This window comes from Diplotaxodon limnothrissa, linkage group LG8 (genome assembly GCF_057381915.1).
Source record: "Diplotaxodon limnothrissa isolate DT_005_m linkage group LG8, D_limnothrissa_male_GT1.1, whole genome shotgun sequence".
NCBI lineage: Eukaryota > Metazoa > Chordata > Actinopteri > Cichliformes > Cichlidae > Diplotaxodon > Diplotaxodon limnothrissa.
Window position 1 is genome coordinate 29184832 of NC_140603.1, and position 24431 is coordinate 29209262.

Genomic DNA, 24431 nt, shown 5'->3' on the forward strand with positions numbered 1-24431 from the left:
GCAGCTATGCATAAGCGCTTGAAAGACAATTTGGCTGAGATGTTATGAACATGATGTTTAAAAAACAATGATACAGCACTGAGTTTGCTATTTTGTTTCATTTTTGTCTAACTGACAAATATGCAACATATTTAATTGCATAGTTTGACTGTGTAATCTATATAGAGGGAAAATGTATATGCAAATAAACTATACTACCTAAAATAACATCTTTTTTGTGTCTATATATAACATATGAGTCTGTGTTTTTTTCAGTGTAACTGGAAGAAAGACAGATTTTTTCCCCCAAAATGTCACCCTAAGAATAATAATAACAAACAAAAAAGTATTTACATGATACTCGTGTAGTTCTGCAAGAAGTTTTGTCATTTATCACAGACCAAAAAGTTTATTTATGGACACTTTTTAAAACCACTAAGGCTTCCAACTTCCGCCACTAACCACTCCTCAAAGCACCTGACCATATCGTTCCACCAAATTGCGCTGGTCAACATATGTCACCCCCCTGCACCATCACAAGGTGGTGATTCATCGAGGCCTCCTCAGGAACTGGAAGGACCCACAAACCAGACTCAACAACGTGTTTTAAGTTGAACTGTATTGATCTTTATTGTGGCAAAGTGTTTTTAAGAAACTGGGAGCAGGCAGGCTGAGTGTGGATCACAGATGTTTAGGAAGTTCAGGTGGTGATGTGGAGTGGAGTTGTTCCCAAACTGCAGGTAAATCTATGTGTGATCTTTGATTGTGAAGTCTTCAGACAGGTTGCTAACTGGGGCGACCTAAAGCCCCTTTTCCTTTTGAACCTACTCGGATCGACTTGCCGTGGATCAACACGACTCAACTCAGATCGACTGGTTTTCCATTAAAACCCAGTGTGCGTGTTTGCCATCATAGCTACGGGTCTGGGTGTGATTGATTAATATGCAACACGAGTGCTACAACAATGGTGGACAGTGAGGCAAGAATATACCTGCTGCTTGGTCTGTGGCTTTTCGTCAGTCTAGGGGACCACAGTGGGGTTTTGCAACCATTTGCCCCATTGTTTTTGTTTCAAAAATGGTGGTTTTAATTTTTGTGAATGAGACACTTTCATGACTCGTCAACTGACTCGACCAGCAAATCGGTGGCATGCCGTGTGACAACTTCACATTTTACTACTTAGTAGGTACCAAGCAGGTATGTTTTAGTACCTGCTTGGCACCCGGGACAAGCAGGTACTAAAACGTACCTGGTACCAGGTACTATGACCTAATGGAAAACCCTGAAAACCATGGCAAACCGTGATGAGTCCAAGTAGGTACTAATGGAAAAGAGGCTTAAGAGTCTTACTTGTAGCCTGATGATTCAATATATCAATGGGTGAGGAAGGGCTGACCCAGAGAGAGACAGAGAAGAAGAGAGAGAGAAGGGAAAAGGGAAGAAGAAAACAAAAACCCAGACCCACTCGGTTCATAACACCTAGGATGAGTTGCTGGGGCATTTAGTATTTCTTGTTTATAGAACCCTATAAAAGGTTAAAGATGTGGTTTACGTGCCCTAGGAATCATAAAGACACAAGAACAACCTTTCTTTAGCACATTTTTTAAATTTAATCCAGGTCATCTCAGAGGAAAATCACAGTTTCTTTCTGCACACCTACAGCACCCAAAACCACACACCAAGCCAACCCTCCCTTTTCTGTTCACCTAAGAAAATCCCAACGAAAGTTTATGGTGAGTTCAGTGATACCATTGTGCCCAACAAAAGAAAGTTCAGCGGCCGAAAATTAACCAGTGGTCTGCCAGGGAACCTTTGCACCACCTGTCCTTACATTTGTAGCCTGATGACTTTGTATTTACTGTTTCTAGAACCTTATAAAAGGTTAAAGCAGCTGTTTAGATGCCCTTCTTAATGAGTGGACACTTTGTACATTCAATTACATTCTTCTGCTACTATGAAATACTGATGTCTTTGTCTTGCAACAACTTCTGGGGGGGACTCAAATACTGATGGGACTATGGACCAAGTCAATATAGCACTGCTAAAACTGCTAACTTTGAAGAACATAAAGGATATGTTCATTGTTCATAAAGGTGTGGCAGAACCCCCCCCCCCCCCCCCATCTCAAACAGGAATATTAGATCAATCCAGAAACATTGAGAGCCGGAAAAAAACGAAAACACGGTCTACTTTATAAAGACAGAGGGACACATAAAAAGGAATAGATTAACTCAGACACTATAAGTAGCAGGTAAATAAGAGAAGAGGGAAGTGAACACACAGAAAACCACACAAGGATCTGAATTCCAAAATAAAAGAGGAAGTAAAAGTCAGCTTCAAAGTTTAAACAAAGAGATCTGAAGTGGAGATAAAATTCAAGAACCAAACTGTGACATTTATTGACTTCAAAATCAGACCAACTTCTCAGACAGCAACTGGCTTCCTTTTATACTCCACCTGCCTCAGGTTATATCTGGAATATTCTATTTTGGGGGGCAGCAAGACAAAAACCTTTTTTACATAAATCGACATCAAACAAAATCTGGAACCAAAAAAATTACATATATTACATTTTGTTGCTCTGTGCTCCATCACCCACACACAAGCTGGATTTTAGGCCTTTGTTTCATGTTGGAGCTGAACTGAGGGATCTCAGTCTGCTTGACGAAAGAGACCGGTCGCATATGTTACACATTTGATAAGTTACTTTTAATTGAAACATCCTAAATAACTTTTTACAACTGTATATGTGCATTTAATAGCGGGAATGAGGATCAGCACCTCCAAATCTGAGGCCATGGTTCTCAGCCGGAAAAGGGTGGAGTGCCCACTCCGGGTCGGGGATGATTTCCTGCCACAAGTGGAGGAGTTCAAGTATCTTGGGGTCTTGTTTGCGAGTGATGGGAGAAGGGAGCCGGAGATCGACACACGGATTGGTGCGGCGGCTGCAGTGATGCGGACGCTGCACCGGTCCGTCGTGGTGAAGAGGGAGCTGAGTGTAAAAGCAAAGCTCTCAATTTACCGGTCGATCAACGTCCCTACCCTCACCTATGGCTACGAGCTGTGGGTAGTGACCGAAAGAACGAGATTGCGAATACAAGCGGCGGAACTGAGCTTCCCCCGAAGGGTGGCTGGCCTCTCCCTTAGAGATAGGGTGAGAAGTTCGGCCATCCGGGAGGGGCTCAGAGTAGAGCAGCTGCTGCTCCACATCGAAAGGAGCCAGCTGAGGTGGTTCGGGCATCTGACAAGGATGTCTCCTGGGCGCCTCCTGGGGTTGGTGTTCCAGGCATGTCCCACTGGGAGGAGGCCCCGGGGCAGACCCAGGACATGCTGGAGAGATTATATATCTCGGCTGGCCTGAGAACGCCTTGGTATTCCCCCGGATAAGCTGGAGGAGGTGGCTGGGGAGAGGGAGGTCTGGGCTTCTCTGCTTAGGCTGCTGCCCCCGCGACCCGGCCTCGGATAAAGCGGATGAAGATGGATGGATGGATGGATGGATGGATGGATGTTTTCATAATTTCTTGTCTACTATGTCTTTCTCCTCCTAACTCCTTTGTGCATTATCATCATCTCCTGAACTGATTTCAGGGCTCTAACACGTGAAAGCATGCATAAACATGTTTATTGTCATGCATACTTATAGCAGATGAAACATATCACCCTCACGTCTCCGGAGAGCTAACAATGAGCTATCTAAATGAAGACAACAGCTAGTTATAAGTAGAGATGGCACGATACCACTTTTTTATGTCCGATACCGATACCGATATCATAAATTTGGATATCTGCCGATACCGGTATGAATCCGATATAGTGTGTTTTAATCAATAAAACTGTTTTTTTTTAAATATCTTGCTGCATTTTGTATAAGTTCATACTCAAGTTTAAAACAACAACTACACTAAAGCTATTCTGTTATACCTATATGCAAAAAAAAAAATATTTATAGTTCAGCAATACTGATCAATCTAATAAACTTAAACCTACACCATCCTCCCTATTCTGGTATTTTAAAGAGTACTTAGCGTAAATATTAAGCAACCTAACTAATAGGGTTCCAACTCCCAGCAGCAACAAAAATAAATAAATAAAAAATAGGGAACCACCCCTCACGCTCCACCTCATGATGCTTAATCGACGTAATCAACCTTAATTTGATGCAGTGTGAAAAAAAAATGCACAGAAATCAATTATTTTTCAAGAAATATTAAATAGATTCAACATCTTTCTTCAACAAAATTGCAGACTGTACAGATGGTACCTTCCCAAAGGAAAAAGTACTATAGCTTACTAGGGTATATATATTAGACTTAATAGTCACTATATACAGTAATTGACTTCTATTCATTTTACATCAAATTAAAACTTTCGGTGTAAGATTCGGATAATTATTTATTAAAAGCTAGACATTTTAAATGAGAATAAGAAAGAAAAGTATGTCTTTGTGCCCCCTTTTCCCTGTTAATGCCCTATCGGCCCCCCTGGCTAAACTTTGCTAGATCCGCCCCTGCACAGTTACCAGCGTCAGCTACGTAGAAAAAGATCCTCGAGTAGAAAGTAATAATAAATAAATTCTAACAACAGCTGATCAAGCTTAAACGTGCTGCTGCTGTTTAGCCGCTGGTTTCCTCTTTCTGGTGCAAAGTGGGCCAAAAACAAACCAGAGAGATGGACTCGCGACAGAAAAGCCGATCAGCTGATCATTAAGCAGTTTCATGATTGAAGTAGCAGCAAGAAGAGGCAGTCGCTCCATATATCGCTTGTTAAGCTTAACGCAGGAATGCTTTACAAACATTCAGAGATGGACTTACACACTTGCTTTACTTCTCTCGGGGATAACTTTGTCGGAGATGAAATGCCGGGTTGCTAGCGAAGCTCCACATGCTATCCAGACCACCGACAGGTCCCGCATGCCACAGCCGCTCTATCACGTGATGCATACTGCTCCGACGTGCTAACGTTCTGAGGTGAGTTACGGCGTGTTGCAAGTTTTGTGAGGTGCTTTCGTGATATTTAATGGATCGGATTACATTTTTTTATTTTTCTCCGATATCCGATCCAGTAATTTAGGTCAGTATCGGACCGATACCGATACGTAATATCGGATCGGTCCATCTCTAGTTATAAGCGAACATTATGCCAGCTAATGTTGGACTTGACTGTTCTAAAAAACACTTTTTCCTTCTGAAAACATCACATCATATGAGAGCTTATTTGATAAGTGTCCAACTTCAACAATGTTAGATGTGCTAACAGTAGCTAACAGCAGCTAACAGCAGCTAATAGAGGCTAACAGACGGTAATAGAGGCTAATAGCAGCTACATGTGTTTTAATCACTTCACTTTATTATGATCTATGATAAAGCAGGCCATGCTTTGCAAGTCCCTAACCTATGAGTACACAGTAGTGTGAACAACCTTTAACCCTGACTAAAATGTTTATTCATTTTAACACTGAGAATGAAACCATTTACTGCACCACCCAAAACCACACACTAAAATCAGGAGTTGTCCACATACTTCTGACCACAAAGTTCACATAGTTATCTGAGACCTGCAAGCATGAAGAAAGCAAATACTGAAACTTTTTCTTTGTTTTTGTCCTGAAAAATATTAAGCAATGCATTGTTAAAATCTGATTTATAGTTATGTGACCTTATGGCAACTTAATCTGACTAAGAAATCAACAGTCAGGCGAAAATTCACTGACTTGAAAAGGACTAATGAGCTCCATCAACCACTCAAAATCCTTAACCTCATACTCAAAAGCTATGATCTGTTGGCTCCAGCAGATGATGATAGGAATCGTAAACACACAGGAACAACCTCTCTTTAACAGCTTTTAATGAATTTCCAGGTCATCTCAGAGGAAAACCACAGTTTCCTTCTGCACACCTACAGCACCCAAAACCACACATCAAGTCGGCCCTCCCTTTCTGTTCACCCCAAAGAATCCTAATGAAAGTTTCTGGGGAAGTTCAGTGATACCATTGTGCCCCACAAAAGAAAGTTCAGCTCAGTGTCAGAGGTGTCAAACATAAGGCCCCGGGGCCATTATCAGCTTTCTGTGGTCCAATAGATATGGGTTTGCAATGTGTTAATTACACAGCACTAAATGAGGTTTCTTTACTGTCTTGCTGTTTTTAAGCTTTTTTTTTTTTAGCTTTGGTTTCTATTTGGATTTTCTTACTATGCTTCTTGTGTTTTAGGCTCCTCTCTCAGTTCCACACTGTGTTTCTTCTGTACACTACCACTTGTTCTTCTTGCCTCTGTTTTTTGTTTGTTATTTCCTGTTTTGCTTTGAGGTTTAATTTTCATTTGAGCGTCACTTTCTGTTGTTGCCTCCTAGTTTTCACTTGCTCTCCTGCTACTTTCTTAGGTTCAGCTATGTGTCAGCACAAGTATCTAATCAGTCAATAACATTGCAGCAACTCAATGCTTTTAGGCATGTAGTCATGCTCAAGGCAACCTGCTGATGTTCAAACTGATCATTGGGGTGGGGAAGGAAGATGATTTAAGTGACTTCAAAAACTGCTGACCTACTAATTTTTACAGAGTTTACAGGGACTAGTCTGAAAAAGAGAAAATATCCAGTGAGCAGCAATTCTCTGGGGGAAGTGGATCTCAGAGGTCAGAGGAGAATGGCCAGACTGCTTTGAGCCTAACGTAAGGTTTAAAGTAAACTTAAATAACCACTCATCTCAAAGTATCTCTGGAACCAGTTCAGTTTTATTTATATAATGCCAAACTACAACAACAATTGTCTCAAGGGGGTTTATATTGTTGAGGTAAAGACCCTACAATAATGCAAAGAAAACAGAGAAAACCCCAACAACGATATGACCCCCTAGGAGCACTTCCTTTGGCAACAGTGGAAAGGAAAAACTCCCTTTTAACAGGAAGATACCTCCAGCAGAATCAGGGCAGGAAGGGGCGGCCATCTGCCAGGATTAGTTGGGCATGAGTGGATGACAACAGGACAAAGACATGCTGTGGAAGAGAGCCAGAGATTATTAACACATCAAACATCAAACACATGAAACCTGGGTGCCACTCCTGCAGCTAAAAACAGGACACAGGAGGTACAATTAGCGCAGGTTCACAATAATAATAGTAATAATAATAATGATGATGATGATGATGATTAGTGGTGCAACGGATCACAGTTGATCCGTGATCCGAACCGCTCCCACTCCACGGTTTGGCACGCACGTGATCCAAAGATTCGAAAAAGAAAAAAAAGCGGTCCAAGTCGAGGAGCAGAGTTTGCGGCATTTAAGCAGCCCTTTGCTGCCCAATCCGACCGGGCTAAAGCTATTACAAAAGCTATTGGGGTCTATAGCTGCAGACATGAGGACGTATTCCGTTGTGCAAAACAAGTGGTTTAAACATATGATGAACATGGTTGAGCCACGCTGTGATATCCTGTTGCGCGTCCACTTCAGTAAAAAGCATGTATGAGCAGGAAAAGTCTAAAGTTATGGCTGAACTGTCCCAGGATTCTTCTGTTTCCCTAACTACAGATGGGTGGATCTCCAGGGCAACATAAAGCTACGTGACCGTGACTGTGCATTATATCACAGCAGAGTGGTACATACAAAGCTCTGTACTGCCCTATATTGCACATTAATTTGTTTTATATGAGTTTTTATATGAGTCTTACGTTGAATGTTTTTTAATGGGCAAAAAATATGTAAATAAATAAATGGCGAGTTACATTTTTCTTGTCTTTTTTCTTTTTTTGCTGATCCAAAAATCGATCCGATCCATGACTTAAAATCGTGATCCAATCCAAACCGTGAGTTCTTTGACCCGTTGCACCACTAATAATAATAACAGATAATAGAAGACTGAATAATTGTTGCTTGCTCTGGTGACTCTTGAATTGTGCTCCAACGTTTGGATGATAGGTCAGAATTTGGCATAAACAACATAAATGCATGGATCAAAAGCTACTGTTTAATGGTGTGGGGGATATCTTCTTGGCATACATCTGAGCCTTATTTAACACTAAAGTATTGTAGCTGATCATGTCCATTCCTTTATGGCCAGAGTGTACCATCCTCTGATGGTGGAATCCATCACGGTGATGTTCAAATTATCTTAATTTTGGCCTCCACACTGACCAATCCAACAGAGCACATTTTGGATGTGATGGAACAGAAAATTCCCATCATGGATGTGCAACCAACAACTGCAGCTGTGTGTTGCTATCAGAGATGGGCAGTCACGCGTTACTGTAATCTGATTACTTTTTTCAAGTAACGAGTAAAGTAAGGGATTACTGTTGCAAAAACGGTAATTAGATTACCGTTACTTTCCCGTAGGAACGCTGCGTTACTGCGTTACTAAAACCGTGATTTTTTGCGAGAATGTCTCATGACAGTGACGTAAGCGAGTGCGACGTTTGTGGCAACAGCTGTGTGCAGATCAACAGTGGATCATATATCGAGTGGGGAGAGAGTATGAGCGTGCAGCGTTTAAAGCGTGGAAGTACTGACCTTACTTTGAGTTTGATTCCATAAAAAGTGACAAAAACATTAGTGTCCGTTGTGCGTGGGAAGAAAACATCTTTTTACAGCGAAAAAAACCCCTAAACTTCCAACAAGCACCGAGTAGCTACGACGTAATGGGAAACTCACAGAGAAACTCGCGGATTCTTCCACTGACCGCGGCACACCTGCACCAGGGTAAACCTCCGCCTACTCTACTCCTGCTTTACAGGTGAAAATAGAGCAACAGGACCGCTGAGTCTTTGACTTATTTTATTTTCTGCTGTGTTTTACTTGCATCTATTTGAAAGAGTGAGTGTAAACACAAAAAATATTTTATTTTATGTGCTGGAATGTGCAGAAAATAGGTTTAAATATTAAACAAATTTCTTCCAGTCAGAGAATGTTGCATATAATTACATTTTTGCTTGATGCATAAAGTTAAAAGAAAAACTAATAAAACAAGTTTTAAAAGGAGACTTTTCCATTTGATTACATTTTGTATGATGGATTATGCAGAAAAAGTAGAATTGGGCTGAAAGATCTATCGCTTTATCACCTATTCAGGTTGTAAATCATGTTTTTAAAGAGTAACTAAGTAACTAAGTAATTAATTACTTTTGAAAATAAGTAATCAGTAAAGTAACGGGATTACTTTTTTGGGGAAGTAATCAGTAATTAGTTACTGATTACTTTTTTTCAAGTAACTTGACCAACACTGGTTGCTATCATGACAATATGGTCCAAAATCTTTGAGGGATGTTTCCAACATGTAGTTGAATCAATGCTACAAAGATTTAAAGGCAAAGACAGGGTTCAGTCCTCGCAAGGTGTACCTAATGAAGTGGCACATGAGTGTATAGTCATGTCTTCAGTTTATCTTGGCTGTTTACATCGCCTCTTCAATCTCCTGTTTCTCTTGCTGTGCTTTAGATTTATCTATGAGTCTTTGACTTTCTGTAGCCACTGAAGTTCATCTTTTGTTAAATTATTCTGACACCCATCCTGCATGTGGGACTTTTTTATTTATGTGAGCTAAGAGGCACCAGTCAGTCCACTCAGCTTTTCGAAGTTCTGGCGAGCCTCAATGATGGGGAGGAGAGCCAAACGTAAAAGAGCACTGGAAAATTGGCAAATTGGTGTGAAAAGGAAAGTTGTTTGAAATATAGATATGGGTTTTTTGTTCTTTTTAAAAACATTTTAAGCTTTGTTTTGCTAACACTTTCCATTTTTCTGAGCCACTATACTGTGTTGTTTTGGCTAACAGACATTTAAGGTTTCTGCAGAAGCCTTGAGAGAGAGATTTGATGCCTGAGCTGATCGGGTTGAGCTAAAAATGATTGAGAAACATAATTTATGAAATAAGAACATTTTTAATATCTCCCTTATCAAAAGTAAACAATAGGGGTATCATAAATCTAAATATCTTTGAAATAAATTATTCCTTTAGCTCCCACCTGTGTGTGTGTGTGTGTGTGTGTGTGTGTGTGTGTGTGTGTGTGTGTGTGTGTGTGTGTGTGTGTGTGTGTGTGTGTGTGTGTCAGTTAAATTGCTATGCAGAAGGGTGCACTGCCACCTTCTGGTTAAAATTCAGTAAAAGTTTTGATTCTTTTTTACCCAGAAAATGAATTTGAGTATCTGTTCTGTTTCATTTATCTACTCCAGTGACCCATATTTTAAAATGTACTAATGTTGTTTTGGTTTGTTATTTTTATACATTAAGAAAAATATTATTTAGCCAATTCTCTTTGACTACTTCTTACAAAAAATGTAATTTATTTCATTCACATTAGGAAAAAAATTGGATTTAAAACTTAAAGTATGTTTGAGTGAACGATACGTTGCAGTATGTTAATATCGCTCTTATAGGTGAAGTTATGACTCTGTAAGATTTCCATCAATAACAAATGATAACGAACGCCATCATAGTCAGGCTTTTTATCTTTTGTTTCTAATTAATTCTAAATAAACATCTAATAATTAAAATATTTATTTTATTATATCAGAGACAGATAAATTAGGTGAAGGTAAAGGGCAGTATTCCCTCTAACGTTGCATTAAGGAACCCCAAAGTCACATCATATACATGCAGTGTCCAAATGTACCTGTTTTACCCTGAAACTGTCTGTGCGTGTATACCGTGTAAAGTCATGCTAAAGAAACTGTTTTATGATACATAACAGGAAAACCACACTCACTGTCTCTGTGGGTTAGGAAGTCTTTAAATTATTTTTTTCTCTTGGGTTCTGCCTATATTTCAAGTCTAGACACGCAAAATGTGCGTCTGAGCGAGAGTGTGTGGGCTGATGACGAAAAACAAGTAGTGCATTCTTCTTTCTAATGAACCCTCAGCTCAGAAAAACAAAGCCCCCCACTGTGGTCCACATGACTCAAACTGAGCTTATCGCACTTTTCTGTTTGTGTATGGCTGCTGCAGCTCGTCTCTGATATTAGGACGGCCTGTCTGCAGGTTCAGCCTCCTGCAGACTCTGCGAGTTCAGCAAAGCAGATCATAAGTAACTTTTACATTGATAAATAGTAAAGAAACACAATTCCAGCTCTATTTTTTTATTCTTAGATTCTGCTAGAGTGGCCTTTCATGATTATCACTTTAAAAGAATCCTTATTTATCTCATGCCGGACTTTCCAGAACAAATAAAGCTTCTGACAAAAAGTTTCATTTTTTAAATTTTAATCAAGTATTTTGTCTTCAAGTGTTATTAAACAACATACATTTGCATCACATAAATATTGAAAGAACATTAAAATAAGGTAAATTATTCAGTTTTTCCATAGCTTGTTAAACATCAGAACTACACATCAGTTCACAGTAACAGTGCTAAAAACACACTCATGGCTTACAAATTACACATTCACTGATTCTATGTCAAAATTCCACATTAACAGTAACCGAGCATTCAGCTTTCCAGCATTTATTAAATGTGAATTTATTTATTGAATGTAAATGTAAATATGATAATCAAATGTACATATCCGTCTCCTTTTATCCATCTACCTTCAGTCTGAGGCTAACATGGCTGAAAATACATTTGAAAAACAGCAGTGAATTATAACCCATTTACTAAAAATAATCCACAAACCTTGTGATTATTCAAGAACAAAGGATGGTTCTGGGTAGTTAAGCTTGTACTTCCTCTGTAATGTTAGCTGGCTCCACACTTCTATTGGTTAGTGGATGTAAACAGTAGAAAGAATATAGTTCCTTTATGCAACTGCTCGCAGCAAGGCTTGTGTTTTGTTTCAGATAGTTATTTTAGACAAGACCCATTGACTTACTAAAACAGCTGGACACTACTGTATTGTAAAATTACTGAAACATGAGCATGAGGTGCATTTGCTGTTTGTGCGGTTATAAACACAGACTGAACACAGATGTGTGACCATTCAGAAATGCCTTAAATGTGAGTTCTGTGGGGAAACAGAGATTGGCTACTATAAAACCTTTAGTGATGAGCTTAGCTGGTCGTTTTGACTCTTATTGAACAGAACATTAAAAGTCAGTCAGATCCATAAAAGTCAAATCTTCACATTTAACAGATTATTTTCTCTCGTGTTTGGCTGCCACAGTACTGTCCAAAACTCTTGAGCCACCCTTCATTTCTTTATATTTTGATTCCAAGGAGCAAGGCTTTTTTGCAATTTAAAGTGGTGTTGACTGATAGTTCTCCAGGCTTTTGTGTTTTTCTTCAGCGGCTTTTTCACTCATTTTCAGTCCAGTTTAGTATTTTCGCACGGACAAAGGGTTACCCAAAGAGTTATTAGCTGAAAACCTGACGTATCTTGTCATGTTGTGCAGTGTGTTCTTAAAAAATTTGAAGAAACTGGACAAGCGAAGACAAACAATGAAGTATCAGACCTAAAATCTATCATCAGAAATGGTCCCAAGTTGAAGGGTGGCTGTTAAGAAGCCATTTAAATCAAATCAAATCAAATCAAATCACTTTTTATTGTCACATCACATGTGCAGGCACACTGGCACAGCACATGCGAGTGAAATTCTTGTGTGCGAGCCCCACAAGCAACAGAGATGTGCAAACACAACAACACAAACGAGCAAAATACAAGAATGGCCAACCTGAAACTAATAAATAAATAAATATATGTACAAGGACGGGAAACAGGAAATGAAAGCTAAGGTGTCCCAAATTACATAAAAATTAGACAGAAAATCAGTGGCAACTTTTGGTTCTGCAGTAAGTAAAGAAGAGGATGTGGAACAAGGTAGAACAGTGTCTACAGCCAACTGTAAAACATTGTGGAGGTACAGTCATGGGCCTGGATGACTGAGAACTTTCACAGACATAAGTCATGGGCCCGGTTTGGAGCTGCTAAGGCAGGCTGTATATTCTGTATTTTCATTATTGTTTGCACATTTCACTAAGCTTTTGATATGTCCCTAGCAAAATATGAAGAAAATCTGACTATGAAAAATTTCTTTTCATAGTCAGATATTGCTCACCATTGGAAGTTTAATATTGCATCACTTACTTTGTATTAGCATTAAGTGACAGTGACAGCACCAGAGTGATTTGAATCAAATAGACAGTCCTAAAACCTTTGTAGTTTATGGAACAGGCCAAAAAGAAAAATACTCTGTCCCTATATTAGGATGCAGGATCTTTGGAGGATAAGTTAGTGTAAGGATGTTTTTTTTATTGTGTTCCATATTTACTTTTTACTTTCTATCCATCCATTTTATAACAGCTGGGCCCAGGTCGCGGGGGCAGAAGCCTAAGCAGAGAAGCCCAGACCTCCATCTTCCTAGCTACCTCCTCCAGTTTGTCCAGGAAAACATCAAGGTGTTCCCAGGAAAGCCAAGAGATATAACTGCAACAGAATGTCCGGGCTGGCTTTGTTCATTATTTGTTCCTTTTAGGCTGAGCAGCAGTAAAGAACGACTAACCCAGGAGAAATCTCAAGTAAGATTTGGTCTTTTCATATGATTGGGTAAAGACAAGAAAAATCTAGAATATCAATATGTCTGTGAAGGTTCTCAGTCATCCAGGTCATCGTAGTCAAAGAAGCTTGCAAAGAAAAGCGTCTGGACTTCTTTAAGTTACTTGAAAACGTAAAGAAGGTAACGTAAAGAAGTCCAGACACTTTTCTTTGCAAGCTCCTTTGACTAGAATATCAATATAACATTTTAATTGGATCCATCTTCATTCGAGGAGTCACTCTTGCTTTGGTTTCCTCCTCCTGCACATTCGAAGCCACGTGAATCGTATGACTGCCACTACACAGGCTGTCAGCATAAACAAGATGACCAACAAAAAGCTTATAACATCCACAGAATGATACACATACCAGGGCATCTTATAAGACTCGGTGCGTAAATGTGCAGCTCCTTTGTGCCTCATAACAAACTCAATCCAGTAAACTGCAGCATCCAGAGGATGCATTGGTCTGTCTCGGTGGAGAGCAGACAGATGCTTCATGTTGTTTCTGTAGGAGGGATTGTTAAGAACTTCTTGTAGGACTTTGAGGAAATTCTGCTGGGTGACTTTTGTTACATCCACCATTTTAGCAGCTCCTCGAACTTCCATTCGCAAAATGTTTTCAAACTGGTCAAACAGCAGGGGAATGCCAATAATTGGCACACCATGGTACATGGACTCATAGATCCCATTGGCGCCACCATGAGCCACAAAGGCTTTTATCTTTGGGTGACCCAGCAAGTCGTTTTGGGGCATCCATTTCACCAGAAGGGTATTGTTCCCCACATTGTTGGGGCGTTCACCAGCATGCCTCCATACGACCTTTTGAGGAAGCTGAGCAAAGGCAGCTGCGATTTCTGAAGTTATTTCTATTGGCAAACCATTCACCAGCGTCCCCAGAGACATCAGGATGAAGCCGTGTTCTCCTGAACTTTCAACAAACTCCTCCAACTCTGAAGGTAAGGCCTCAGCAGGCTTACACTGAAATCCTCCAATGTAGACAATGTTCGGCATGGTAGGCCTGGGGAATTCGAAGACAAAGTCCACTCTCATGAGCCACAGGTCTACTCCTTGAAGAAGCTGATAGAAGTTCACATCTGGGCCTAAGTACTTTTCTACCATTCTATCATAGGGAGGACACACTATAAACTTGTCAATGCAGGTGTTGAGGAAGTAGTGGAATGTGTTTTTGACTCTTTCAAAAAAGGTCATCTTGTCAGATATGGCATTTCCAGAAGTTGGGACATATGACGTTGGTGATGGAGCAACCACAAAATGACCTTCCCCACTGGTGATCCATCTGACGTTAAAAACAACTGGAAGCTTTAGTTTGTGGGCCACTATAACTCCAACAGGAAGTCCAGGGTCCATAAGAACCAGGTCAAAATTAGAGTCACGTATCTTCGACATTAGAGTCTTGTTCTCAAATATTTCTACACCTAACAGACTAGCTTGTTGGTGGATTTTTGATAATGAACCTATCATTTCCCAGTAGAACTTTATGAAGGCCATCAAAGATGCCCCTTGTTTTTTGATTTCCAGTATCTTGACCAGGAAAGCTACATAGAAGTCCTGCTCCTCTATGCAGACAGCCTCTGGTAAGGTGACAGTGATGGAGCTGTAATGTGGTGCCTCTTCTTTGACATACCAGCTAGTGGCTGTGCGGACCACAGTGACTTCATGGCCTTTGGCGTGGAGGCTCTGGATCAGCAGGTTCATGTTCACCCAATGGCTGCCATCAACGGGGAACACCAGAATCTTTCCACCCTGGACAGGACTTGGAAGTAGTGACAAAGTCACCCCCAGAAGAAACAGAGAAACTCCTGGAATGCTCCCCATGGATCAAGTCTGAGGAAAACCATAGAACAATTATAATTTAACTGTTAAGTTCACAGTCAATGTTGCAAGTATGATTGTACAAGTGATGCATAAATGACATCTTGAATTTCTTCCAACTGGCAAACTTATTTAAGTTGCAGGACCCACCAGATTACAGAATTATTGATTGAGTTGAAAGGGTTGTCTTTTTGAATGGTGCTACTTAGATAGCTTTCTTATTTCTAAGCAGGTAGTTAAAATTGCCTAAACCTGGCAGGTGTGCAAAAATAAAGGTAAAAAATAAAAAGAGAAGAAAAACAAATACTAGTTCAAAACAAAAAAAACCCCACAGGACTCTAATCACAATGTCCTGGCAGACAATACCATGTCTTTACATGGATTTTGTAGGTCTTGGGCGAACAATTGTCTCTCAGCATCTAATACTGTTGCAAAAGTTTTGAATATAATGGTAAGATATGTATTACCATATAATGGTAAGACATAGGCATGCACTGTGTCATGACCTGATATGAATGAATGCATCCATGTATGAAGGTTAAATACTTCAAGTCAAAGTCAACTTAATTGTGAGTTCTGCTCTATGTTCAGGACATACACAGAAATCAAATGTCATATCCTCCTGATCCACAGTGTGCATACAGATACAGATTCGAAATTACATATTAGGTCTCAGCATATTAAAATGAATTACACAAGATACATTAAAGCCTAGATTCTATTATTGCTTTCTATGCACAAATACATTTGAGGCTTACAAGAATTCTTAAAGGTATATACGCTATTGCATTTCTTTATGTAAAAATATAAAGTATCAATGATTTATTAAAAGCCTCCATCAATTATTGCAAGTGAGGAAACATCAGAATGAAAGTCCTTCATGTAAAGTAAAGGCTAAGACATGGAGCATCTTTTTGAGAGCAGATAACTCTGAGTGGGTAAAGAGGTGAGGGAGGAAGTTCACTATCACGACAGCCTGGCTGATGAAACCTGGTGGAACCACCCAGAACTTTTCTCTGGGGTCACGAGACTAAAAAAGCTGTGTGAGGGGTTTGTGGGATCACCCGCAATACTAACAGTTTTGTAGAGGGAGGGAGAAGATTGAGGCCCCAGATAGCTTCCCTGCTCCATTTACTATATTCTGTGGCTCAAGGTGGTTGAGTCTTCAAACCACACAGAGATGCAGCTGGTGAAGATGCTCTCAATCATGCCTCAGTAGAAGGTGCACATGATGGGTACTAGGGCTGTCACTTGTCTAGATTGTTTTCACTGCACCACATACTAATTGAGATACCTCACTTCTGTAGTATGTCTCATCATTTTTGCTGTTGAAACCCACCATAGTTGTATCATCAAATCAAATCAAATCACTTTTATTGTCACGTCACATCACTGGTACAGCACATGTGAGTGAGATTCTTTTCTGCAAGCTTCACAAGCAACAGTGGTGTGCAAAACAAAGAAATGTAAGAAACAAGCCAATTATAAGAGCAGGAATGTGAGAATTATGAGAATAAATATATGTACAATTTCAGGATGTGCACAATAATGTATGTATGTGTGCCAAACTTTGACAATATCCCTATAAAGTTGCATCACTGCATATTGTTTAGTTTGGACTTTGTTAATTTGACTGAACGCCAAAAATAAATATAAATAAACCATAAATAAACCTGCAAATCTAATAAAGAGGTTATTGCTGTAGTGTGGGGTATGGTTGTGGGTCAGCAGAGTGAAGAGAAGACGACTCAGCAGACATCCCTGCTTGATGTGCTGTTGTTGACCTGAACTGCTGGTGGCCTCTCAGTGAGGAAATCCAGCAGTTAAATACAGGGGGAGGTGTTTCCAAGTGTCTATTAGAGACCCAATACTGTACTTGTGTCTTGGCAAAGACAAACACAATAAACTATTACTCAAGAAACACAAAAAAGGACCGAAGGCTCTGTATAAGCAAGACAGAGAAGAGCCATTGTGTCTAAATATGCCACTTTCTTGGTGTGTGTCAATGAGTCCATGGCTGTTTTTGCCCTGGGCCAAAATAAAATGTTGGCAAAGCTATAAGAGTATAATGCATCTAACTAGTGCACACAGTGACTTTCCACTACAGTTGGTGTTTTATGCACATTTTGAGTCATCTGGAAGATCTGCACAGTATCAGTGGAAAATCTTCCACAACACTTAATGTAGGATATATAGTGTGTCACTCCTTACAGAACATTGATAGTGTAATAATGCAATGACACAGTCACATCCAGCAACAACTCATTTAAAAAACTAAATGGAAACGATATTTGTAAAGTGAAATACGTCTCTTCAGAGATAACCCAATCAATAATCAATTGGTTTCTATGTAAACGTGTCTTCTTTTCTAAATGTCTTTTCCACAACTTGAAAAGATCTCATTTCACCTTGAACATTTCAGCCGACTTTCTGAGGTTGTGAGCTGTCTGCCAAAGCTGTCTAAAGTTTTATTTGTTTTGTTTTTGTGTTTTTTTTCCGGTAGCATGTACTTCAGACAGCTCCAAAAAGCTTGACTTTGGCCAAACAGGGCCAAATCATAACATTATTTAGTCCAAAAACAACATCCATGGACAACTGATGATTACTGGTTTTGCGCCTGGAGGTCCCTGTCATCATAATGGTGGTCTATTTGTTATTAAATGACCATACTATACTTCAAAGGTTGTATTCAATGTACAAAGCACCTATAGTGTGCCACTGGTGAGCTCACACTGCGTGTATTCAAAACACTGCATTTAAAATGACTTGGAACAGTTTAATAACATCACTGTCTGAGCGACCAACAACAACAAGAGAAGAATTTTTGCCAGATGTCAGAGATCAGTGGAGCTTTTTACTCTGCGTATGTGTTGAATCACTTTAAAACTCGAGCAGTTGATTAATATATGTCTGTTTCTCTTTCTGTGCAGTGACTTTGTGTCTGCAACAATCGTGTAACATAAAGTCGCAGAATCTTAGAGGTATGTGGCTGACATCATTGTGGAGGCAGATGCCCCCACAAGATCTTCTCTGGTTATTAAAATAATGGTTTGTCACATTCTGCTCATAAATGCACACTGTGTGCATTAACTCTAAATATACAGTTCTGTGTAATATAGCATTTTAATTCTTCTTTAAGCCACATTTCCTGTTGTTTTCTGCAGCTATCATTTGTAAATTAAACCATACTAAAAACCACTAAATGCCCAACCTGTGCTCTATTTATTGCTACATTTAACAGAGGTTAAGTAACACCCACACCTCTTTGAACTCTGACTGGATTGGATCATGACATCATACCTAGAAAGATGCATCACTGCATATTGTTTAGTTTGGACTTTGTTACTTTGACTGAATCTGTCCAGGCACACATAATACTTGCAACAAACTCAGAGCTTTTTGGAGTAGTTTCTGCTATAGGAGCTCCCTCAAGGATCACTTTGCCATAACGAGATCACACACAGGCTAACCTCACTGTGTAACATGAAATGTTGCAACAAATCAAAGTTCAGGGGGTGTATGTATGTCCTGAGTAATGCCTGCAGTCTCTAATCTCGTCATCTACATTTAGCAGGGATTTTCTAACAAGCTAAAAACACCAAAGAGGAAGAAACATGCCCTTGTATTCAGTTTCTTTTCTGAATGCCAGCTGCTGAAGAAAAAACAACTAAGTCTTCTGAGTTTATTTCGGAAGTGCTGAGTGTAATAGAGTGAATTGTTGCCCCCCAGTGGTAAAATACAGAAGTGCCTGTTACAGGGCTAGTTCTTGGTTGACCAATATATAACAACAAAAAAGGGTAGTTTTCTGCACCGCTAAGAAACAACAAGTTAGTGTGTGATGTCCTGCTGTTCAATAAAGGCACCTATCCACGTCCTTCTGTCCTGATCCTTTTAAGAGCCTAATCCAGAATATCACAACTGGCGACGAGGATTCTAAAGATTTCCACAGCGTGACAGAGGCTGTAGGAGGGTTGTGTTCACATGTAAAGAAAAAGACAAATCAAGACGTTTTCTTCACGGCTGCAGCGGAACAGCTTTTGGTGAGCTAACATGGCGATGCATGTGGGTCGTGTTGAAGAGTATAATGAATCGAAGGAAGATTTTGAGTCATATTTGGAGCGGTTGGAGCAATGGATGTTGGCAAATGATGTTTCCGATGAGAAGAAAGTGTGCACGTTTCTCTCTGTGATCGGAGCAGATACTAAAGAATCTTGTGTCTCCGAGGGTACCGAGTACCATGGGATATGCAGCGCTGACTGGGGCGTTAAGTGCGCATTATAAGCCGACTCCAGTGGTGATAGCTGAGCGTTTTCGTTTTCAGAAACGTAACCAGAAAGAAGGGGAGGCAGTTTCTGACTATGTTGTCGCCCTGAGGCAGTTGTCAGCCACATGTGATTTTGGACAATATTTGGATGAGGCCCTGAGGGATCGTTTTGTTAGTGGGCTGCGTTCTGATGCTGTGCAGCGCAAGCTACTATCGGAAAAAGATCTTACATTTCCACGTGCATGTGAGATTGCCGTATCCATGGAACTCGCTTCGAAAAATACGATGGAGTTCTCAGGACGCCAGGACCCTCACCACGTAAATGCCTTGACAAATGCTCCAAATTTTTTCAACAAAGGATGGAAAGGACAGAACAGGCAAGAGGGCAATAACAAGCCAAAGAACTGGAAGGGACCTAAAAAAGACACAGGAATGAAGCAACCATGTTATCGTTGTGGTGGAAAGCATTCAGCACGTGAGTGCAAATTTAAGAGCGAAAAGTGTCATGTTTGTGCAAAAATAGGACACATTGCACGTGCTTGCAGGAATAAAAAATTCAGTCAGCAAACTCAGTATTTGGAAACTGAGGATGAATGCTCAAGTAGGAATGATGAAGCTGAACTTTTTGGAGTTTATTCAATGTACTCCATCACCTCCAGTGAGAAGGGATACACAGTGGATGTTGCGCTTGGGAGCAAGAACACCACCATGCTGCTGGATACAGGATCAGCAGTGTCGGTAGTATCAGACAAGTATTATCAGATGCATCTCACTCATTTCCCTATAAAACCAGCCAGTGGGCTAAAGCTCAAGTCCTACTCAGGCCAACACATTGCTGTGCGTGGATATATTATGTTACCAGTACAGTATGGGACCCAAAACATCACCCTACCACTGATCGTTGTTCAGGGAGACAGACCAGCTCTGATTGGACGAAACTGGTTAAAGAAACTACAGCTGAACTGGAAACAGATTTTCACAGTACACAAGGTACTGGTGCAGAAAGAAGCAAAGCCAGGAGTACTAGAAGTGATTCAGCGCCATCAGGCAGTGTTTTCGGATGACCAAGGCTGCATAAAGGGATTTAAAGCTAGAATCCACACTAAACCAAACACCACACCAATTTTCTGTAAAGCTCGCCCAGTTCCTTATGCACTAAAAGAAGCTGTGGAAAAGGAGCTGGACAGATTGAAAAAGGTGAAGGTTATTTCAAAGGTTGAGAAAAGTGAGTGGGCATCCCCTATTGTTACTGTGCCAAAGGCAGACAAAACAATTAGGATATGTGGTGACTACAAAGTCAGTGTCAACCAGTGTGTTGAAGAGGAAAGATATCCACTTCCAAATACTGAAGATTTGTTTGCCACTTTAGCTGGAGGAACATCCTTCAGTAAACTTGACCTTTCTCATGCCTATCAGCAGCTACAGTTAGATGAAGAATCAGAGAAGTATCTGGTCATCAACACACACAAAGGTCTCTATAAGTACAATCGCCTCAGCTATGGTGTTTCCAGTGCTCCGGCTCTTTTCCAGTCTGTGATGGATCAAATCCTTCAGGGGATGGAGCATGTGACCTGCTTTTTGGATGACATCCTCATCACTGCTTCATCTGAAAGGGATCATTTGAAGAGGTTGGAGGAAGTACTCACACGTCTGGAGAAGCATGGTGTCAGAGTGAAGCTTTCCAAGTGCCACTTTCTTCAGAGCAGTGTGGAGTACCTGGGACATCGTATTGACAGGGATGGTCTGCATCCTTTAGAGGAAAAGGTAGCAGCCATAGCAAATGCACCAGAACCAACAAACGTCACTGAACTGAAGTCCTTTCTTGGTCTTCTAAATTACTACAGTCGATTTTTGGAAAATCCATCCACCATTCTTCAGCCTTTGCATAACCTGTTGAGAAAAGATGCTAAATGGATTTGGACCATGGAATGTGCAAAAGCATTCAGGGATGCAAAAAGTCTACTGCTGCAGAACAAAGTGTTGGTGCACTACAGCACAAATCTGCCATTGAAGTTAGCCTGCGATGCATCACCTTATGGATTGGGCGCAGTCATCTCTCATGTCATGGAAAATGGAGAGGAAAGGCCTGTGGCTTTCGCATCAAGAACATTAACTGAAGCTGAGCGAAAGTATGCCCAGATAGAAAAAGAGGCCCTTGCCATAATTTTTGGAGTAAAGAAATTCCATAAATATCTGTATGGAAGGAAATTCACCCTCATAACAGATCATAAGCCACTGCTGGCTATACTAGGGCCAAAGTCAGCTGTCCCAACACTCGCGGCACTAAGAATGCAACGCTGGGCTCTTATTCTAATGGCATACAATTATGACATTGAATATAGAAGATCAGCTGAACATGCTAATGCAGATGCATTGTCACGTCTACCTCGGAATACGCCAGACAACATTGCCGCTGAGGGAAGTATCTTCTATTTCTCACATGTGGAAGAGCTACCAATAGTAGCTAAAGACATTGAGAGAGCAACCATGAAGGATCCAATCCTCAGCAAGGTCTGGAGCTACACCATGAATGGGTGGCCAAGTTATATGCAAGACGAATCACTTAAGCCTTACTTTACACGCAGACACGAGCTGTCAGCAGAACAAGGATGTGTTCTTTGGGGACAACGGGTCATCATTCCACCGGTTTACCAACAGAAAGTGCTGGAAGACCTGCATCATGAACATCCAGGTATCTGTCGTATGAAAGCACTCGCTCGCAGTTACCTGTGGTGGCCAGGCTGTGATGGTGATATACAAGAACTGGTTCAAAGCTGCTCAGTCTGTCAGGCTGTACAGAAGTCACCACCCGTTGCACCACTCCATCCGTGGAAGTGGCCTGAGAGAGTTTGGCAACGGATTCACATTGATTTCGCTGAAAAAGGCAAGCAGTACTTTTTAGTTGTCATTGACAGTCATTCAAAATGGTTGGAAGTGTTCCCTATGCCATCCATTACCTCACACAACACCATTGAGGTTTTGAGAGGGTTATTTGCTTCATATGGACTTCCAGAAGAGCTTGTTTCAGACAATGGACCTCAACTTGTGTCAAAGGAATTCAATCAGTTTCTGGAGTTAAATGGGATCAGACACACAGCTGTTCCTGCCTATCATCCTGCATCAAACGGGGCAGCAGAGAGGTCAGTACAAATCCTGAAACGATCCCTGATGAAAAATGTGCTGGAAGCAGATGGTAAGGCCACATTGCCACTCAGTCATCGTTTGGCAAACTTCCTTATCATGTATCGCAGTACACCGCACACTGTAACGGGTCGTACACCAGCAGAGTTGTTCCTGAAACGTCAGATCCGGACTCGCTTCAGCCTGCTGAAACCTGAACTAAGCAGACACATTGAACAGAAACAGTCTGAGCAGAAGCGACACCATGATTACAAAACCCAACCTGTTCGTGTTTTTTCGGAGGGAGACGCTGTGCGTATCCGAAACTTCAGGGGGGGGGGAAACAAAATGGACTCAGGGAACAGTTCTGAAGAAAATGGGAAGTGTTACTTACCTGATACAAGAGGGACAGAGAACACGCACAATACATGTGGATCACCTGTTACCATGGAGACAGACTGTGGAGAAACCCCCAGTTATATTTTCACCGGTTTCAGAGGGACGGCCAGAAGTGATTATGGACAGTGTTGTTCCAGAGATACCACCAAGTCCACCTGGGATTTTAACATCACACTCCTTACCTCCTGAACCACCTAAACAGACAACCGATGAACCACCAGTATCCAACCCAGAAACCACCCAAAGCCCATCTGTGGAACGCAGATACCCAGAGAGACGCAGAGTTCCCCCAAAGAGACTGAATCTTTGAAAATGTAGAGTTATGTTTTAGTTATTTACTGCCAGTTATTTTAGAAGTGAAGAGTTAATAATGGAAGTAATGGCTACATTTGTTCATTGTTCGTAAGGGCCACAGAATATTTCTTTTTGGTGGGGGCAGTGAAATACATTCTTTAAAGGGTTGCTTACTTCAATTACAAATCTAAAAGGGGAGGAATGTAATAGAGTGAATTGTTGCCCCCCAGTGGTAAAATACAGAAGTGCCTGTTACAGGGCTAGTTCTTGGTTGACCAATATATAACAACAAAAAAGGGTAGTTTTCTGCACCGCTAAGAAACAACAAGTTAGTGTGTGATGTCCTGCTGTTCAATAAAGGCACCTATCCACGTCCTTCTGTCCTGATCCTTTTAAGAGCCTAATCCAGAATATCACACTGAGTAAGCATTTATAATAGTTTAACTGTTACTGTGAAGGATAGAAAGTGTTGTAACCTACCTTAAATGCCTGAGAATGTGGACAAAAGTACTTTGGATCCTCTCTGAGAGAAAGGAGCTCAGCTTCAGAGTGCAGGAGAAAAGAACCCAAATCCTAATTACTGTGTTGCATAAGGTGGGAGGAGTGTGTAACCCGTGGGTTTCATATGCATGTGCGCAGTTTAGGGTTGGGAGAGGAAAGGGAAGTAGTCTTCCTACAGAGCACATACTCTGTGGCACACACACAAAAACTGTGGAGTAACACAATATCTTCTTAAACAGAATAAAGCCAGTGTGGTCTTGATCTGTATGAGCTCAACCAGTGAGATATCCCTGTTCCTAGAAAGTAAGAACATTCCAATGACAAAAGAAAAAACCTGGAATTGCAAATTCTGGGAGTTTGCAAAAGCTCTCGGCATTCTCAGGAAGTAACCTTGAGAGAACCAATAGGTTGACACTGGAGCAATGCACACAGCAGCCCTCACAGCTTCCTGTGACCTTAGTGGAACAATACAAAAAATAACATTTTAAAGAGGTGCAACATTTATACAGTTTTTAATATGATTGCATTTGTATAGTAATCAGTGTTAATCCCAACACCACAGTGCTGCTGATATACAAGGTAAAGACAGAA

At 40.7% G+C, this 24431-nt stretch overlaps 1 pseudogene across 1 annotated transcript; it reads right to left on the reverse strand.

The window, feature by feature from the left end:
• Positions 1 to 13610: 13610 nt before the first annotated feature.
• On the reverse strand, positions 13611 to 23909 carry LOC146627140 (UDP-glucuronosyltransferase 2B31 pseudogene; annotated as a pseudogene). The gene is made up of 2 exons (XR_014906482.1): positions 23820 to 23909; positions 13611 to 15274 (listed from the first exon to the last, which is right to left on the reverse strand). The product of XR_014906482.1 is annotated as a UDP-glucuronosyltransferase 2B31 pseudogene (transcript).
• Positions 23910 to 24431: the final 522 nt, after the last annotated feature.